Here is a 21,169-nt window from a genome sequence, read left to right on the forward strand (position 1 = left end):
AAACTCCTAATCTTCGGATTAGGGACCAAATCGGAGAGATTTCAGCTATATGAACTTCAATTGGTCAGACATTTTCTAGGGAATATGGGTTGTGGTCGGGGACGGCTGAAAAAACGGGTGGCAACAACCCCTCTAGCGATGGTACGTGTATTATCACCATCGCCTAACGCTCGGTTGGAAAATCTAAGCAAAGCTATGGAAACCCTAAGTCAACACCAAGAGGAATGTAGCCAAGAGATGAACGACAAGGAGACGCCATCAATTATGATACCAAGAACCAACACGGAGAAAAATGCTTGGACCAATAATAGAAGAGAACAATGAGGAAGCGACCGAGGACCAACATGAAATGAAGCCATGGGTGGAAATCGTAATGGGTAATCATTTACCATTTAATGAAATTGAAATAGAATATATAGCACCCAGGATATTAAATGGAGAAATATAGGTAGTCATAGAAGAATAAGATATAACTTTTGAATTGTAATACTGAGAAAATGCCCTCATTATGTACACCCTAGGTACATACCTTTCAATGAATGTTGTTAATAAGTTCATGACCAACATGTGGAACTTTGTATCCCTACCTGAATTGTACTATAATGAAGAGGGTTACTTTATTATTTAGTTTAAGACAAAAACTGATAAGGACTTAGTACTCATGAGAGGGTCGTGTGCCATATACTACATACATATGTTTCAGCATGAATGGACCCTGATTTTACACTTGAAAATGATCTGTTCAGAGCCCTACCAATTTGGGTTATACTACCTCAATTACCACTCGTCTACTAGGGGAGAAGAGTAAAGGGAAAATAGCTAGAGCAATTGGAAAACAACTCATGACAGATGAATGCAAAACAAAAAAAAGTAAGAGTATCATATGCTAGAGTATTGATTGAGGTTGACATAACAATGGAGCTAAAGAATGCTATCACCATTAGGGACCCAAAAGGAAATAAAGTTACACAACTAGTAGAGTATGAATGGAAGCCACCATTTTGCACACTTTGTACGAAGGTTGGAAATGAATGCAAAGAGAAGAAAAAGCAACAACAAAAATATCGAAATAATCAAGTTTGGATAGAGAAAAAACAAGAGCACATTGGAAAGGACCAACTTGGGGGCACAAAACATACAAAAAAGAAGAGAAGACAATCTAAAAAAGCATAGAGGAACAACCATCATGGACAATGGTGGGGTCATCCAAAGGCAAAAAAGAAAATACAAATAGACAACATCATTATGGGATGCAAGAATGGCTTTGATGTACTAGGAAATGGGGAGAGCTAAGGCACAAATGATGAACCAGGATAATTAGTTGTAATGTAAGATGACTAAATAAGAGGACAAGACACATTGAGATTGTTTCACATATAAAGAAACTCAATGTATCTTGTGATACCCTGCTAGAAACTAGAGGGACAAATAACAAAGTTGGTGCTATAAGAAAGAGATTTGAGATGATTAAGATTGGGTGGACAACTATGCAAAGCATCACAACGGAAGAATTTTGGATTATGCAGAAGAAACAATATATGGAGATGAAAATGATAGATTTCTCTGATCAATTACTACACTGTGTAAAGTATGACACAAAAGGTAAGGTAACAAATTACCTGACTGTGATATATGCTCATAACTAGTTGCAAAACAGAAGGAAGTTATGGACAAAAATAAAGAATTATGCCAGTACAATCAATGGGCCATAGATTATTATGGGAGATTTCAACAATGTGGATTGGTTCAAAAGTATCTAGTACTGAACTTGATAGGGAGGACCAGGGGTGTGCAAATAAACCAGTAACCATAAACCAAATCTATATCCAAACCAAACCAAATTTAAAAACCCAGCCCAAAATAAAAAATTAAAACCAGAGGCCCATTTATCAAAACCAAAAAAAACCGGAAACCATTATTCAGTTTGGATCACGTTATCGGTTACCATTTGAAAAATTTGAGAAAAACCCTAATTCCCAAACCCTCTCTTCTATCTCTTCTCTTCTACTATCTGAGATAGCTGTCACAAACCCTCCGCCTAATCCTCTTCCACCTTCTCCATCTCCGATTCTCTCTACACTTTCCTCTCATTCCATCCAATCTTAGATCCCAGCCTCACGATTGAACCGTCGTGTCGAAAACTTCTTGAAGGTACGTGAAACTCTAACTTGGGTTGCTATGCGTAAATGAAGCTTGGGTTATTGTTTTATGTGTTCAATCCTTGTTTCTTATTTGGGTTCATTTTTTTCTGCTGACTGTTGATGATTGTGTTTGGATTCTGGATTATTGGGTTCATTTAAGTTTATGTTTTATTGGAGTTTAGTGTAACTTTGCCATTAATGGAAGAGAATCAATGGCTGATTGAATTGATGAGAACCCTCCTTTTTTGGAATTCTTGTAGACATTGAGAGTATAAGAAGGAAAAAGCTTGTTTTTCGCTGTTCGAAAGACGGTGTGATCGAGAGCACCAATGAATTTCACCCATTTCATGAACTGTTGTTCTGATTCTTGAACTTTGGTCATGTTTGCAGAGTTTGCAATTCCATTATAAGGTTTCGGTCGAAGACCTTTGGTGTGACATTGTGTTACAATAGGATTCTGTAGAATAAGAACTAGTACTAAAACATAGAAAATTGAATTCATGTTTATGTTATTTTAGAGAGAAAGAATGTAACAATCATATAAGAAAAAATTGGTTTGGAAGAATAGATGAATTGGTTGGTGTTATGGTTTTATATATAGTATATGTTATGTAATGTTATTTGGTACTTGTTTATTGTGTGTGGGACCATTAGAGTGAAGTTGAAGCAGAGAATCATTGACAGAGAGATAGGTCACGGATGCATATATCTTGTGATATAATGTACAAAGAGACTAAGAGAGATGAGCAATCTAAATTCTAAACCATAGGACAGGTTGCACTTTTTGTTTATAAAAATGTTGTTTTTAAGTTATTTTGTTTGTTTTGGTTTGTGTCACTTTTTATTTAATCAATAATTATCCTTCAAAAAGGTAATAGATATCTGAGATTTAAGTTGGTTATTGGTTTATCTGAGATTTCTTTGGTGATATGGAAACCCTTACAACATTGTCTTCAACCATATCTCTTAATTCATTGTGGTTCACTCCTACAATGATAAAAATAATCAGTGACATGAATGAAATTGATATAGTTATATTTTATCAAATTAAAAAACTTGTGACAACCCAATTGATCTACATTAACAAATCACTTTATATTTAAAAAGTAAAATAGGCAAGTGTTTACATCATGGTGAAATTTGACGCTAACTTTGTTTACATTTGTTGTGCCAATATTACTTCTAGCCCAGTGCTTGTCTCTGCATTTATTATAATAAAATGTGTGTTTAATTGAATGTGTTAATAACTTTTCAGGTTTCAAGTGATCAAAAGCTGCCATCACTTTATCTCTTAGATAGTATTGTCAAGAATATGGGCGAGATTACATAAAATACTTTGCTGTTAGACTACCTGAAGTCAGATATCTATTACCTTTTTGAAGGATAATTATTGGTTTATCTGAGATTTAAGTTGCTGTCCTATATGTATATGTCTAGTTTGGATCCACATTGCTGATTGGAAATGTTTAGTGAATTTGATCATTCATAGCATGCTTGGGTCTTAGTTGGGCAAGGTTTTCTCACGTTCCAAAGCTATATGACTATGATGTTTTTTAGCTATGATTCTAGACTCAAGTGAAAAAAATTTCTTTTTCTGTTTTAGTCTTATTTTTCTATGATTATGCAATGCCTTTGTTTCTTGATGCGTCGGTTTGTTTATCCTAGGTTTTAATATGAAATCAATTACAAGAGTTCTGTAATTAAGTATGATAACTAAGTATATTCGCTAATGTATTATTATTTATTATACTTGAGGCATAATGAAATGTATTTATATGTTTTGTATAATTACTTTATACGGAAGATGGTGCTAGCTGTTCAACATCTTCAACCTCTGTTGCACTTGAAGAGGACTTGTCGGTTTAATTGTTGTACTGCACTCGGTAAAGCTTTTCTAACATGAATATGTTTGGTTATACTCATATTTTTTTCATATAGAATCCTCCAATACTGTCAAAACCTTAACATAGTTGTCTACTTGTCTGTCCTATATGTTTTTTGGAGGGTTGGTGTCTAGCCTAATCAATTTTACTAATATTAATTATTGATTATATGCAAAATGTTAATTATTAATTGTCTCTAAGGGTCAAGAAACTACTATTAGTATATTTTTTTAAGAAGATGGTGGTCCGTTCTTAAAATAAAATTATTGTTAACTTGTGATATGTCACTATGGTTTGTTTGTTTGTCGTACTGAATTATTAGAAACCATTTTGTTTCTTTCCTTAGTTTTTTGTTTCATGTACATTAACCCCATCAAATAATTTTTGTTTTTGTTTTACAAAATAGAAGGGTTACTTGTCTTGTGCTCAGTACTCAGTAGTTGTTCTTGTCCCCACTTCCCATTACTCCTATACAAGTATATCTGTACTGGTATAAAAAACTTACAAATAATGTTAATTTTTTATTACTCTATTAGAACTTATATGAATATGTTTGGTTATACTCATATTTTTTTCATATAGAATCTCACTGTCCATGTTATAGTCCCTGTTAGTAAAGCTGCTTCAAATGTTTTGGCAAATATTTGGGCAAGCTCTTAAAATGTTTGTTGGAATTCAATTCTTTATTAGTAAGAATTTCAAATTTTGTGCAGGTTGAGATTGTGATGGGAGTTGAGGAAGAATTTGGCATTAGCGTGGAAGAAGAAAGTGCTCAGAGCTTCTTGAGACCAAGGCTTAAACCAACAAAGAGGAGGACTTAACATGTCCATTTTGGAGTGTCTTTTTTTTGTTGCTATATGATATTTGATGTGTCAGTTTAACTAAGCTTCATGTAATTGCTGGATCTTTTGTGGACCATATTAGGATTAAATAATGCTACTTTTAATCTTAATTTATAAGTCACAAGTATTTGCTCTTATAATGGTCTTTTTATGTTTAGTTTTAATGCAATTTGAAAATAATATAAAATTGGTTTTTAAATGGGTTATTTTTAAAAACTGGTTTTTAAACTGGTTATTTTTAAAAACTGGTTTTAAACGGGTTTTTTTTATAAAACTGGTTTTAAAACTGGTTTTTTTATAAAACTGGTTTTAAAACTGGTTTCTTTAAAAGAAAATAAAAACTGGTTTTGAGAGAACCAGTTTAAAACCGGTTTTTTTGTTAAAACTGGTTTTTATGAAAAACCGGTTTAGAACCAAACCAAACCATATGTAAACCGGTTTTAAAAAAATAAACCGGTTTTAATAAAATAGTTTTAAGATCCAAACCAAACCATATATATGGTTCAATTTGGTTTGGTTATTGATCCATGCACACCCCTAGGGAGGACTACGGTCCGATTCCCCGCAACTTGCAATTGGTTAAAAAGGGGTTACCACAAATATCTTCCAGAACCCTATGCTTATAAGGATCATATTCACTAACAGGTTACTCTGCTATATGCGTGTAAATACAAAGGGCTTAATGTGATTGCGCTTGAATGAAAACGGGTGAAATTTAGTGAAAAGAACTAGGTTGAGCCATAATAGCATGATTCGAAAATGGTTTGCATAAGTGGAGTTGTCTAGTGTCTTTACTGTATCTTTTGTGTGAAATTGAGCTTTTATCATTCTAACGGAAATACATTGCAACCGCGTACGATTTAATGTTGTGTCATGCATTTGCGTTTAATCCAAGTTTTACTAATTGTCATATTGATTATTTGCTTGAGGACAAGCAAAAGTTCAAGTGTAGGGGAGTTTGATAACATGAAATCGTATCACATTTTAAGCTTAATTTACATGAATTATTTCTCTATTTTTATCGAATATATTACTTCACGTCGGTATTTTATTGTGTTTTCAGGTTTTATAATTATTCAAGCCTATATGAAGTTGCATGATGAAATGGGAAGCAAACAACCAAAATAACACACTTTTGCTGTCTAGCAGAAGTGTCTGCTAAAAATATCCATGACAAAAGACTGTGGCGCTCGACACAACCCCCATCACAACCGACACAGAGCTACAAAGTGTGCCCCTTGGCACACCAAATGTCACGAACGACACGGCTATATTATAATTAAAACGGAACAGCCCGCGAATTGATACGTAGAAGCCCAGTTTCCTTCTGTTGAATGATTCATGCGCAAGAAGTGGAGTTCTCCTAATTTATGAAGCCATGTTCCTCCAACTTCCCAATACCTCCATTTTTCTCCAACTTCCCACTTCTTCTCATATGATCTAAAAGTAACTTCCACTTCCATTCATTATAAAAAGGACCGAGCATTCATATTTTCGGTATCCAAGTTTGTGCGCGGAAGCGCTATTCATAGTTTTAGGTAGAAATCACTCTTGTAAAAGTGGTAGTTTCTCACACCGAGGAACTACCACACTGTTAGGCCTACAATTTGTACACGCTTGGATCAAATCTTGCCGTCATTAATATAGATCTTTCCATTTCATTTATTCTTGTTCTCAGGTTCTATTTTACTTGCATTATTATTATTATTACTATCATTATTAATTGTTATTATTATTATTATTATTACTATTATTTTTATTTGTTATTATCCTTATTATTTACGTTTTGTTTAATTTAATTACCATGATGTTCTTAATTGCAATCGTTATGTTTTATTCATGTTCAATTAGTAGTATGTCTAGCTAAACTGTTTTGAGTCCGGTATGTGACGACCGTCGTCTCCGACAGGACTCGGTAATTATTATGTTGGCTTAATTATTATAAAATTATGTTTTGGTTTATGTTTTTAATATTAATTTAGGTAACCTTGTCACGAGAGTGAAAGGTTACCTACCACGATTTCATCACGAGAGTGAGAGATCTATTAAGGTTCGAACCGGCACTGCGAGAGCATGGGGATCGAACCAGATAGTAAAAACTAGATCATAAACACAGTGAGAGCGCTTTGGGATTAATTAGAACTTGTTTAGTTTTCAAAACGCGTTCCTTGATTTAAGTGGGCGAGTGAGAGCAAAATCTTACGGTTAAGGAGCGTGACTTTATTCAAAACCATGAGAGTATGAGGTTTAGTCTTTAAGCTAATATTTTCTACTAAATATGTTTTTGACATTTTTATAAGCCAACGAGTTACAGAGTCTCTGACGTACGCGGAATACACATTCTAGTCTCTCTTCTTTTATATTTATCTTAATCTTAGTTTTATTTCAGTTTAGTTTTTAGTTTTCCCTTAATCAAACATTCATTTGTCTTATCTTTACAAAGAAATAATAGATTACAATAGGTTGACATTGGTCTCTGTGGGTTCGACAATCTTTTATATTACTTCGATACATCTATGCGCTTGTGGATGCATTAGGAATGAGGTAAGCAAAGATATCACTTCTTTTCTTAACTCTGGCCAACTATTGAAAGAAATCAATACCACTGTTTTGACCCTGATACCAAAAAACAAATGCTCTAAGGATGTGACTGACTATCGGCCTATAGCCTGCTGCAATGTGTTATATAAAGATGCAACAAAGATCATATGTACAAGACTTGGGAGAATTCTGCTAGAGCTCATAACACAGAATCATGGTGGATTTGTGAAAGGGAGATATATAGCACACAATATCATGATTTTCCAAGATCTTGTGAGACATTATGGAAGGAGAAACACCAAGGCCAACTATATGATCAAATAGGATTTGAGGAAAGTCTATGACACTATAGAATGGGACTTTATAGAAGAGATTATGGAAGGCCTAAAATTTCCTAAGACCTTCATATAGCTTATTATGAGATGTATCAGAACACCCAAATTTTCATTAATGATAAATGGCAGCTTACACGGATACTTTGAGGCAAAGATAGGACTAGACAAGGGGATCCAATGTCCCCTTTGCTGTTTATCCTCAGTATGGAGAATTTTAAATTCCATGAAAGATGCGAAGGAATGAAACTGAACCACCTCAGTTTTTTTGATGATGTACTCATGTTCAGCCATGGGGACTATAGATTAATCCTATACATGGTGCAGGGCCTTAAACTGTTTTCCAACACTTTAGGTCTATATCCTAATAAGACCAAATCTGAATTTCATTGCAGTGGCATGGAGGAAAATGAAATTCAAAGAGTTGCAGACACTTCTGGATTTACAAAAGTGAATCTCCCTTCCAAGTACCTTTGTTTGCCCATCATGGATAGAAAGCTGGCTGCAAAAGAATGTAACTTGTTGGTGGACAAAATGACTAGCAGAATCAGAACTTAGAGCACAAGATCTCTCTCATTTGCTTGAAGAGTTGTCCTGGTCAACTCAATTCTGCTCACCATCCACACCTGTTGGAGCCAAATCTTTATCCTTCCAAAGAGAATTATCAAAGATATCAATGCAGTGTGCAAAGCCTATTTATGAACTGGCAATGCAGTCACTAATAATCCTGAAAATATACCATGGGATAAGATCTGTAGGACTAAGAATGAAGGAGGGATAAGGCTGCAAAATACCTTGGTGTGGAATCAAGCTACTATAGGAAAACATGCATGGGTTATAGCAACAAATAAGATAACTTGTGGATAAAATGGGTGCACAATGTGTATATCAAAGAGGAGGAGTGGTGGTCATACAAAGCACCAACTCAAAGCAGCTGGTATTCGAGGAAAACTGTTGAGATCAAAAACAAAAATCAAAAAAATAAGGACCATTCAAGCGCTCATTACAGAGAAGTACAACATCAAAGAGAATTACAAGCACCTAAATGGTGCTCAAGAGAAGAAATTCTGAGCTCCTATAGTTTGGACAAGAATTAGCATCTCAAAACATTGTTTCACCATGTGTCTGGCTGTGCAAGACAGGTTGACGACGAAGCAAAGGCTTCACAAAATGAACATTATCGCGGATACTAAATGTCTATTATGTGGGCTACCAGGTGAGTCTAGCAGCCACCTCTTTTTTTAATGCAGCTATAGCAAGGGAATCTGGCAGAAGATAAAAGATTGGATAAGCTGAAGGATGAATATTGTAACTCTTATGCAGAGCTTAAAGTGGATAAATAGAGCCAAAGTATCCAAATTCAGGAAAAATGTCTACTCAGCTTATGTTGCTGCAATTGTTTATCAGGTGTGGCACACAAGAAATTATGTGTTGTGGAATCAAAAAAGAGACACAGTGCTAACGGTTACCGAAAGGATTCAAAGTAACATTAAGAGTAGATTACATAGTAGTTGGCCCAACAAAGTTGGGCAACATGACACAATTTGGTTTACTGAATTATAGCTCCACTTGACGTTTGGTCAAGGGTGTATGAACATTTTTTGTGATGATTATTAAACTTTTTGAATTATAAAAAAATAATAATAATAAAATATTTTAACTCACGAGTCACTGTCAATGCAATACATATTTTATTTTAATCAATTAAATTTATATTATTATAGTTCATTTTACAATTAAAAAACCCATTTTAAAATGAAAAATGTTCTTCAGACACCAAATGTTACACCTATATCATAGACACTTGGTTAATGAACAATATTTTCATTTTTTTTTTACTTTTAATATATTTTTTTCAAAAATTTCTTTGGTTAATGAAATATTAAAATTTGGTTAATACAGTTTAAAGTTTGGTTAATATATATTTAGAGATAAAAAATTAATACATATACAGTACAGACTTTGGTTAATAGTATTTATAAAATTGGTTAATACAGTTCATAACTTGATTAATGAGTTCTCAAACATAAAAAATATTAAATAGTAAAATAAAGTTGATTAATGGAGTGTAAATGTTGGTTAATATATTTATAATTTAGTTTCAGAACATGGTTAATAGTATGTATTTTATTGGTTAATGAAATTGTGAAAGTGGTTAATGACTTATATTTTTGTGATTAATACAGTTGTGAAGTTGGTTAATGACACAATCTTATATTTATATTATAAAATAAATTTTACAAATAAATATTTTAAAAAAAAAAATAAAAAATATTTTTTTAAAATAATATTATTTTATTAAAAAACATTGTTCACCGTATAAATACAGTGAACAGTATATATGGTGTAGGTATTGCTGTAAAAAAAGGGATATAAAAAAAAAATAAAGCTGTTTTAAAATTACATATATATATATATATATATATCTAAATATATTTTATATTTTATCAAAATAAATTTATCCATGCGGACACACGGGTATCTTACTAGTTTATAGATAATACATTTTTAAATTCTTTTACATAATTATCAAATATTTTAAAAATATATATATTGAAAATGATTTTTCTATTATGAATTTTTAAAAAAGGAATGTGTTATATATGAGTTAATTTTATCATCAATTAAAGAGAAAATATTAAGATAGCAGTCTATAGCATATGGCATCATAGAAACACTTTGATTTTTGGACAAGTTGTAGATAAAAATATAGTCGAAAAGATTATAGAAAATATTGTTTATAGGAGTGGCAACATCCTAAACTTAGAAAGCATATAGCTAACATGATGATGTAATAGGCTCTACCTGGTTTTTTTGTCAAGTTGATAGGTTGGATTTTTTTATCACATTGTAATTATGGCTTTTTGAATTAATATAAATATTTCTTGATTAAAAAAAATATTAAGCAAAATCAATAGTTTTAATAAATAATTTATATTAATTTTACTAAAATATTAGTATTAGGTTAAAAAGATTTAATTTTAAAGGAGTCTTTCTTAAATGCCGCTAGGTCTATAGAAAGAATATTTGAAAATTGGCTTCATTTCAGCTGGCTCTCAAACAATTTGTGTTTATTTTGAATAAACACAAACTCAATGAATGGATAAGAAACATACTTGTATTCTACTATTTAAAGGAAACAAATAAATAATTCAAAATAGAAAGCTTGAGTGACCAATCTCATTAAACACAAATTATTAAGCCACCTATCTAACTACTCGTTCGTTTTTAGAACAACTTTGACAACAATGATAAGATATGTTAATATACAACTAACAAAAATGGTTTCTAGAATATACAACTAACAAAAATAAATTACAACATAAACAACAAATAATAGTTACAATTTTTTCCCTCATCATGGAATTAACTTTAGTTGTAACATTGTCAACATTTGCAACTTAGCTGATTACAAATTAACTGATTTACAAACATGGATATATTTAATAACAACATCCTTAAATTTATCCAATGCATCCATATTCATAATCAATTAATCAATTTCACTAATTCTTTCTAATTAATAATGCCTTTCTCATCTCCTGAAGTTGAATCAAGAATTGAATTCACACCTATTTCTCAACATGATCATGATCAAACATTGAATAATAACAATGATCATGATCACAATTGTGTCAACAATATTATCAATAGGCAAATAGTAATCGAGCCTATCAAGGAACCTTTTGATTGGCATTTCTTAGTGATAATGTTACGTTTGGCATTAGTTGGAACATTACTCATCGTGGTTTTCCTACAAGAAACAAGAATAGGCAAACCAAAAACAATTCTAAATCCACCAAGAATCTTCATCGACAAGCTTCACATTCCTAAAATCAAAATCGTTGATGGTGAATTAACAGCTACATGGGAAATAACATTAACTATATCCAACGTTATGAATGCGACGATAAACATAGGAAGACTTGACACTAAGATAAATTACAAGGAAGATGAAACATTGGCATGGAAAACTCCAATATTGCGACAATATACTTTAAATAGCCCGGTTTTCTCTTTGATAGGGAAAGATTCGAAGAAGGTTCATTTTAAATTGAATACAACAGGTTGGGAAAAGGATCAACCAATTGTGGATGATAGTGTGATTCAATCTATTGCACAAGATATGCAAAAAGGTGATACTAGGTTTAGTTTACATATGTTGGTTGTGGGAGAAGTTGAATCTAGTGATGAAATGGTAATACAATTTGATATGTTTCCAATATGCAATACTTTGGAAGTTAAATTTGAAAGGGATGATCACAAAGGTGAGACAGGTACAATGATTGATTCCAAGCCTATAGAGTGTTTAGGTATCGTTGAATGGGAAGAAGAAAGGATGGAGGTTAAAAATAGCGACGAGTAAAATTTAAATAGAGAATGCATAATTTACAATTATCACATATTATTTTTTTGATTTTTGAACAAAATTTTATGTATTGTTAGAAATGAATATTGTAATTCCTTTTTTTTCTTAATTTATTTTTCATTTATGATTTTTTTTTTACCTAGTATTGTGTGAGAATGCTTTTCAGTTTTGGATTTCATAAGAAAAATCCAAATATGTCTTGAGTAGTCATCTATAATGGTTAGAAAGTAAGCATGGCAGTGGATAGATGATGGAGAAAAGGGTCCCCATATATGAAGGATAGAAAAACACTTAGAAAGGGGGGGTTTGAATAAGTGTAGTCTAAAAACTTTAACGATAAAAACAAATTGCATAGTTATTTTTATCCTGGTTCGTTGTTAACTAAACTACTTCAGTCCACCCCCTTGGAGTGATTTACCTCACTTGAGGATTTAATCCACTAATCTCAACAGATTACAATGGTTTTCCACTTAGCCCACGACTAAGTCTTCTAGAGTATCCTGATCACAACCTGATCACTCTAGGAACAATTGCTTAGACACAAGCTAAGACTTTCTAGAGTATCCTGACCACCACGTGATCACTCTAGTTACAACTGCTTAGACACAAGCTAAGACTTCCTAGAGTATCCTGATCACACTTGATCACTCTAGTTACTTACAAATTAATGTAATCAATTCTAAGAGTATTACAATGCTTCTGAAAAGCTATAATCACAAACAGTGATATTTCTCTTAAAGTTTAAGCTTAATCTCACTAATATATTACAACAGCAATGTAGTGAGCTTTGATGAAGATGAAGTTTGTGAGCTTTGATTTGAACAGCGTTTCAGCAAGTTTGTATTCACAGAATTCGTCAGAATCGGTAACCTTGCTTCTCATCAGAACTTCATATTTATAGGCACTTGAGAAGATGACCGTTGGGAGCATTTAATGCTTTGCGTATTCCGTACAGCATTGCATTTAATGTTTCACTCTTTTGTCAACTACCTCGAGCCTTATTTACGCTGTGTCTACTGACGTTGCCTTTAATAGCTTCTAACGTTCCTTTTGTCAGTCAGCGTAGCCTGCCATCTTGTACTTGCTTCTGATCTGATGTTTGTGTTTACAATGTTTGAATATCATCAGAGTCAAACAGCTTGGTGCAGAGCATCTTCTTGTCTTCTGACCTTGAAGTGCTTCTGAGCGTGATACCATGAGAACTTCAGTGCTTCTGCTTCTGAACTCAAGTTCTTCTGATGCTTCCATAGACCCATGTTCTGATTCTGCTTTGACCATCTTCTGATGTCTTGCCAGACCATGTTCTGATGTTGCATGCTGAACCTTCTGAGTCAAAGCTTCTGAGCGCTGATTTGTGCATACTCTTTATATATTTCCTGAAAGGGAAATTGCAATGTATTAGAGTACCACATTATCTCATCCAAAATTCATATCCTTGTTATCATCAAAACTAAGAATATTGATCAGAACAAATCTTGTTCTAACAATCTCCCCCATTTTGATGATGACAAAAACATATATAAATGATATGAATTTGCGATCAGAAAGAGCAGACGGCTAAAGACAATTACACAGCTAAAGCATAAGCATGTGAATATGTCTCCCCCTGAGATTTATAATCTCCCCCTGAGATAGATAATCTCCCCCTGAAATAAATACTAGAAGAATTTTAATAATAAAAGACTTCCCTGAGTATTTCAGTAGAGACGTTCACATATGCTTGATCTTCAGAACATTCATGACTTCTGATTCTTGCTTCCATAGGACAGCTTCAGAACTTTGAATTTCTTTAGATCCTCAGAACATTCACAGCTTCTGATTCTTGCTTCCATCGGACAGCTTCAGAACTTGAATTTCTTTGATCTTCAGAACATTCACAGCTTCTGATTCTTGCTTCCATCAGGACAGCTTCAGAACTTGAATTTCTTCGATCTTCAGAACATTCACAGCTTCTGATTCTTGCTTCCATCAGGACGCTTCAGAGCTTGAATTTCTTCTTACATCACTTCATGCTAGATTGTATCAGAACATTGTTGAATGTACCAGAGCATCATCAGAGCATCTCTACATCCTGAAATGTTACAGAACAACGCTAAACGACAACAGTCAGCATGAATGAGTCAGAACATAGAATGTGTTTCAGAACACATAATATGTATCAGAGCCACATAATATGTATCAGAACAAATGGACATAATGTTTCAGAGCATATTCTATCATCAGAATATCTGAACATTCTTCCTTCTTGCTTCTTGCTTCTGATTCTGAAGCTTCATAGCACTCAGCTTGCTTCAAGAATCCAAGAGCTTGATTCTTTAGAATTGCTTCTCCTCATGATTTTGCTTCTCATGTTGAGCTTTAAAGAGGATCTTTAATTCCTGCAAGAACAAAACTTAAAGCATAGAACTTTGCAAGTTCTGTTAGAAATGTGGGGCCTTTTTACTCGGTAACTGATAATATTAATCAGATCATTTATCACATATTTCTCCCCCTTTTGTCATAACATCAAAAACATAAAAGATTCAGATGAAAAACAAAAGGAAACAGATGGAAGAAAAAGATAACTTTCATTTAGGCTCAAGAAGACAGAAGTACAGAAGTACAAGAGGATAAGCAAGAGAAGATGCACAAAACAGATGCAGCAAAGCAAAAAACGAAAAACAAAACAACTAAGACTCAATCTAAGATGACCCTAGCTTCGACAAGATCTTGGCCAGCATATCTTGAACCCCATTGTTGTGCTCATTCTGCCTCTCCATGAAAGCTCTAAACTCAGCATTGACTGAGCTTTGCTCATCCTGGTTCTTCTGAATAACTTCCAGAGTCCTTGCAAGACGGGAAGGTTCATCAGAAGAAGCTTCACAGCTTCTATCCACAGGGATGGCATTGTGATCTGTAGCTTCCATTGATAGATCATTTGCAGGGTTTTCCTCAACAGGAATTGTTTCAGCAACATGATCTTCTACATCTGCTTCTTGCATAGAAGCATCTTCATATTCTGTGGCCGGAATCTCAGAATCTCCATTCTCAAGGGCCTGAAGAATGGCAGCTAGATTCCTAGGGGCAGAAGGACCTTCAACTTCTGGTGGGTCAACAACTTCTGGAATGACCAAGCTTGGGTCTTTCTTAGAAGGGTTTTCCCTCAGAAAGTTAAAGAGAGTCTTGAAGTCTCCAACCAGAACAGGATATTGAGGTCTCCAGACCACAATTTCCCTGCAAGGGTTAGCTTCCATTGCAGCAGCAAGTCTTGCTTCTTCCATCTCATCCACAAAGGGCTTTTCTTCCAAGGTATATCTCCCTCCGAGACGAGCAAACTAGAAGTCTTCATAACTTCTCAGAATTCCACGAGGCCGTGGAGCAACTTCTACGCAAGCTTCCTGAAGTTCTATAAAGTAAGCATATGTTTCTCTGCGTAAGATTCTCCAGAACTTCCGCATAGCCACGTTATTCAAGCCAGAACTTTCAACAATTCTAAGGGTATCAAAGATACTTCTGAGATTCCTCTTTACCTTTTCAAAAGTTACACCAATAGGGTAGACTAGGCGGGATTTTATTTTGGTTTTTGAAAAGGCAGGGTTAGGGATGGAATAAGGTTGAGGCTCTCTATCCAACCTATAAGAAGATTCTGCTTCATTATCAGACTCTACCACAACCAGTTCAGCTTCAAGACGAGGCTTTGGAGTGTAGTTGCAGTCACGGAGCAGTTGCTCATGTGATGCAGAGTTTGGAAGATCAGAACCACTTTGGTTGTTTTGAGAGGTGGAAGGAATGGATTAAAAGTTTGCATGGGGAGGAGGTTGAGAGATGGAGATATTTGTGTGAGGTGGAAAGAGAGTTTGAAGGGGTGGTATATCCAAAACAGGATTGATGGTGGGTGGAGAAGAAGGAATAGTTACAGGAGAAGATGGAGGTGTAAGAACATGGATGTTTATAGGTGATTCTGATGGGGCTATTTCTGGTTCAGGGATAGGGGCAACCGCTATTGATGCAACTTCTGAACGTAAAGAAGGAGTAGAATCAGGTTCAGAGATATGTATACCTTTGGATACCTTCTGAACAGCTTCGACCACAGCCTCAAGCTTCTTCTGCTTCTTACCCTTCGGCTCTTCAACAACCTTTGTTTTGCCGCGAGAAATTTCTCTCCTTCTGACGGTCTCCATAGCTTCCTGCTGATTCACAGCCTCTTGAACAACCTCTTCTTCATCGGAGTCATGAATTATTAGCTTCCTTTTTCTGATTTTCTCCTTCTCAACAACTTTAACAATCTCAGCATTGTTATTTGACTTCTTCTTCTCAGCCTCCTTCTTATTCTTTTCAAAATCAACAGAGACAGCCGTGACAACGTTTGCAATGACTTCTTCTGGAGCCACTTATTTCACAGTGGTAGCAGCAACTTTCTGAACTACCTTCACCTGATTAACAGACGGATGATCAAATTTTCTTTTGGTCTTTCCTTCCTTCTTACGGTTTACTTTAACAGGAGCACCTTTCTCTTGACCTTTAACACCTTCATCTTCTTTTAGTGACTTCAGATACCTAGTTCTGACTCCTGGTACCTCACTATTGAAGAAGGTTTCAAATTCAGCTAGAACGGGTTCTCTTCTGATTCTTGTTCCAGCAAGAGGTTGGGGAGTTTTGATGATAGTATCAATCACCTTCATCTTCTTTAACGTGAGAGCATTCAGGCAACTCCCAGAGGTGACAGCAAGGTCTTTGATAATACCTTCAGTTTCCAGGTTCTCAACAATCTTGGAATGAACCAGAAGATTTGTGATGATTCTACCAAAAGGAATAGTGGTACAGCTTTTTTCTCTGAAGGCATTTCTGGAATCCCTCACAGCCTTCCACATATGGTTGAAGATAATGTAGATAGCATCAACCTTCTTCTTAGTGGCAATGCAATACAGAATGTATTTTTGCTCATTGTTGACGAAGTCTGCAGCATGCGTACTCTTCCTGTGATAGAAACACCCAAGAAGAATCTTGGTCCAGATTTTGTAGAGGTGTCTCATGTCCTTGACATGCTTTGTTTTATTTGCGTTGGTGTAGAGAGTAGACAACACAACTTGCCAGTCATCCCTTTGATCAATTTCAAAAAACCCCTCGGCAATTCTCAGATCAAACATCATTCTTAGAATGTCCTCAGTTACTACCACAAACTTTCCATGGACGAAAGACAAGATGGATTTAGGGGCGACAACTGCATGCACCCAAAATTCCTTGACAAGATCTGGATAGACTGGTCCACAGAACTCAGCGAACAGTGAAGTCCATCCTTGAAAGATGATTTCTTCTTTAAGATGATATTGGTGTTCTTCAATGTTATCAAAATCAACCATGAGTTCACATAGAACTTCCAATTCATCCTTAGGAATGGAGCACGCAACAACCGGAGTAAGTTGCTGATTTTCTTCTTCTTGAAGATGGAGAGGAGCAGATGAACCAACATTTTGAGATGAAGAAGAAGCCATTGAAGCAGAACGAACAAATAAGAAGAACAAATTCTGGGTTTTCGTTTAGGGTTTTAAAAAAATATGCAAGAAGAAAGAGAGAATGGGAGCGAAAAGGATAAACAATATGATTTGAAAAGAATTTATAGAGACGGATTTAAAAAAAATGCAATAAAATTTTTGAGATTGAACAGTTACAGAATCAAAGGAAATCAATTGCATTGAATGATGAATGACGTTAGGTGAGTGAACGTGGTAAAAGAAATGATTTAACACAGTTACCTAGATCGGCGTCTTTTCAACTGCACGCTTTGTACTGACCGTACGGACACGCGTTCATTTTCAGAGACTTATAGATGACAGCTGTGTTGTTTTGAAAAGACTGTACATCTTCTGATTCCGATCACTACTTCTGATAGTCATTCTTTAGAAATGATCTTGTTCTGATAGGATCATCTTTCTTCCCAAGAATCACATCTTCTGAATGAGCTGATACAAGTCTGGGTGATCTTCTGACTGTTGGCTCTTCAAAAATCCTGAGATTCTCTAAAGATTCAGCAACTTGATCTTCTGATCCATTGTTTCTGAGACTGCCAGCTTCTGCAGCTTTGCTTCTTGGTTCTACAGCTTCTGATATATCAATATCTATATCTGCAAAATTCTCAAGCTGCTTTAGTTTTTCAAGACCAAGCTTATCATCAAACCTGATATTGATTGATTCTTCTACAATCAATGTTTCAGTATTGTATACTCTGTAGCCTTTAGAGCGTTCAGAATATCCAAGAAGGAAACACTTTTGTGCTTTAGAATCAAACTTACCAAGATGATCTTTAGTATTCAGAATAAAACATACACATCCAAAAGGATGGAAATATGAAATGTTGGGCTTTCTGTTCTTCCACAATTCATAAGGAGTCTTATTTAGAATAGGTCTGATAGAGATTCTATTCTGAATGTAACATGCAGTGTTTATTGCTTCTGCCCAGAAATGCTTAGCCATATTGGTTTCATTGATCATGGTTCTGGCCATTTCTTGTAGAGTCCTATTCTTTCGCTCTACAACTCCATTTTGCTGTGGAGTTCTAGGACAAGAGAAATCATGGGCAATGCCATTTTCTTTGAAGAACTCCTCAAAGAATTTGTTCTCAAATTCACCACCATGATCACTTCTAACCTTTATGATTTTGCACTCTTTCTCAGATTGGATCTGAGTGCAGAAATCAAAGAACACTGAATGAGACTCATCCTTGTGTTTTAAGAACTTTACCCATGTCCAGCGGCTATAATCATCAACGATGACTAATCCATATTTCTTCCCTCTGACAGATGCTGTTTTGACTGGGCCAAACAGATCAATGTGCAAGAGTTCTAACGGCCTTGAGGAAGAAACAACATTCTTAGACTTGAATGCAGGTTTGGAGAACTTGCCCTTCTGACATGCTTCACAAAGAGCATCTGATTTGTATTTCAGATTTGGGAGTCCTCTGACCAGATTTAGTTTGTTAATCTGAGAAATCTTTCTCAAACTAGCATGTCCTAATCTTCTGTGCCAGACCCATTGCTCCTCAGAAACAGACATAAGACAAGTCACCTTCTGCTTCTCAAGATCTGAAAGATCAATCTTATAAATGTTGTTCTTTCTCTTGCCTGTAAATAGGATTGAGCCATCCTTCTGACTTACAGCCTTGCAAGACTTTTGATTGAAGATTATATCATAACCATTGTCACTTAATTGACTTATGGACAATAAGTTATACGTTAATCCTTCTACCAGAAGTACATTAGTTATGGAAGGAGAGTTACCAAGACTTATGGTTCCAGAGCCAATGATTTTGCCCTTCTGATCTTCTCCAAACTTGACTTCTCCACCTGGTTTAAGCACCAGGTCTTGCAATGTAGACCTTCTTCCCGTCATGTGTCGCGAGCACCCAGAGTCCAGGTACCATGACATTTTGCTTTTTGTCCTCTTTGCAGCCAAGGATATCTGCAATAGAAATTATCTTCTCCTTAGGTACCCACAATTTATTGGGTCCTTTCTTGTTAGTTCTCCTCAAGTTCTGATTGAACTTGGGTTTAGCATAATATTTAACAGGAGGAACAGCATGATATTCTTTAGGTTTGTCAGCATGATATTTCTTAGGATGTGTCACATGCTTCTTGGTGTGAACAGTGTTAAAACTCTGTGCATGTGAAGTGAGCCTAATATCATGTGCATGGCCATATTTGAACTGATCATACAATGGCTTGTATGTGATCTTCAGATCATCAATAGGTTCAAATTTATGCGAGGTATCACCCTCATAGCCAAAGCCAAACCTTCTATTTCCAGAAACACCATATATCATAGAAGCAAGATGACTTCTGCCAATACTTCTAGATAAGAACTTTCTGAAGCTCGAGTCATATTCTTTCAGAATATGATTGAGACTTGGAATGGATTTTTCTGTTTCAGAAGGAGATCCATTATCTTTGGATAGATTTAAAACTTTTTCCTTCAGTTCAGAATTTTCCACTTCCAGCTTCTTAGTTTCAAATTCAAACTGCTTCTTCAGCTTTTTGTATTTGATACTAAGATGAGCCTTGAGTTCCAGAAGTTATGTTAAACTGGAAACTAACTCTTCTCTAGATAGTTCAGAAAATACCTCTTCAGAATCTGATTCTGATGTAGATTCTGATCCATCGTCTTCTGTAGCCATCAGCGCGAAGTTGGCCTGCTCTCCTTCAGAGTCTGATTCTGATTCTGATTCAGAATCATCCCATGTTGCCATAAGACCTTTCTTCTTATGAAACTTCTTCTTGGGATTCTCCTTCTGAATTTTGGGACATTCATTCTTGAAGTGTCCAGGCTCATTGCACTCATAGCAGACAGCCTTCTTCTTGTCAGTTCTTCTGTCACCAGAAGATTCTCCTCGTTCAAATCTCTTTGAACTTGTGAAGCCTATGAACTTCCTTTTCTTGCTTTTCCAGAGTTGGTTTACCCTTCTGGAGATCATGGACAGTTCATCTTCTTCTTCTGATTCTGATTCTTCAGAATCTTCTTCTTTAGCCTGAAAAGCGTTAGTGCATTTTTTAACATTAGATATTAATGCAATAGACTTACCTTTCTTTTGAGGCTCGTTTGCGTCCAGCTCTATTTCATGGCTTCTCAAGGCACTGATAAGCTCTTCCAAAGAAACTTCATTCAGATTCTTTGCAATCTTGAATGCTGTTACCATTGGACCCCATCTTTTGGGTAAGCTTCTGATAATCTTCTTTACATGATCAGCCTTGGTGTAGCCTTTATTTAGAACTCTTAATCCAGCAGTTAGCGTTTGAAATCTTGAGAACATCTTCTCAATGTTTTCATCATCCTCCATCTTGAAGGCTTCATATCTCTGGATTAGAGCAAGAGCTTTAGTCTTCTTGACTTGAGCATTTCCCTCATGAGTCATTTTCAAAGACTCATATATGTCATGAGCCGTTTCCCTATTAGATATCTTCTCATACTCAGCATGAGAGATAGCATTCAGCAAAACAGTCCTGCACTTGTGTTGATTTTTGAATTCCTTCTTTTGATCATCATTCATTTCTTGTCTTGTAAGCCTTACGCCTGTAGCTTTTACTGGATGTTT

The 21,169-nt window shown here is 35.1% G+C and overlaps 1 long non-coding RNA gene across 1 annotated transcript; it reads left to right on the forward strand.

Annotated features, from left to right (window-relative positions):
- Positions 1-1,788: 1,788 nt before the first annotated feature.
- LOC131613063 (uncharacterized) lies at positions 1,789-4,976 on the forward strand. The gene is made up of 3 exons (XR_009287559.1): positions 1,789-2,151; positions 3,397-4,024; positions 4,738-4,976. It is a non-coding gene; the product is annotated as an uncharacterized LOC131613063 (long non-coding RNA).
- Positions 4,977-21,169: the final 16,193 nt, after the last annotated feature.

The sequence above is a fragment of the Vicia villosa genome, linkage group LG6 (assembly GCF_029867415.1).
Source record: "Vicia villosa cultivar HV-30 ecotype Madison, WI linkage group LG6, Vvil1.0, whole genome shotgun sequence".
In the NCBI taxonomy this organism is placed as follows: domain Eukaryota; kingdom Viridiplantae; phylum Streptophyta; class Magnoliopsida; order Fabales; family Fabaceae; genus Vicia; species Vicia villosa.